Raw genomic sequence first — 459 nt, forward strand, 5'->3', positions numbered from 1 at the left:
CTAAGAGTGTAAGTTCTAATTCTTGCTTACACAAGGGAATCATCTGTAGAATTTTAAATGTTGATGTGTGGCTCTTGTCCTAATGGTTTTGACTACACTGGTCCAAGATGCCATTGTGGCATACTGAGGCTTCACATACCTCAGATTTTTTTTAAAAAAAAAGATTTATTTATTATTATACATAAGTACACCGTAGCTGTCTTCAGATCCACCAGAAAGAGGGCGTCAGATCTCTTTATGGGTGGTTATGAGCCACCATGTGGTTGCTGGAATTTGAACTTAGGACCTTTAGAAGAGCAGTCAGTGTTCTTATCCGCTGAGCCATGTCACCAGCCCTCAGATTTTCTTGATGATCAGTGAAGACAGAGTACCACTGAAGAGTTGGAAGTAGGTGCGAAGAAAATTACAATTCTTGTTAACAATCGAATACTTTTTAAATTGTATTTTAAAATTAACTTG

Source organism: Mastomys coucha, chromosome X (assembly GCF_008632895.1).
Source record: "Mastomys coucha isolate ucsf_1 chromosome X, UCSF_Mcou_1, whole genome shotgun sequence".
NCBI lineage: Eukaryota > Metazoa > Chordata > Mammalia > Rodentia > Muridae > Mastomys > Mastomys coucha.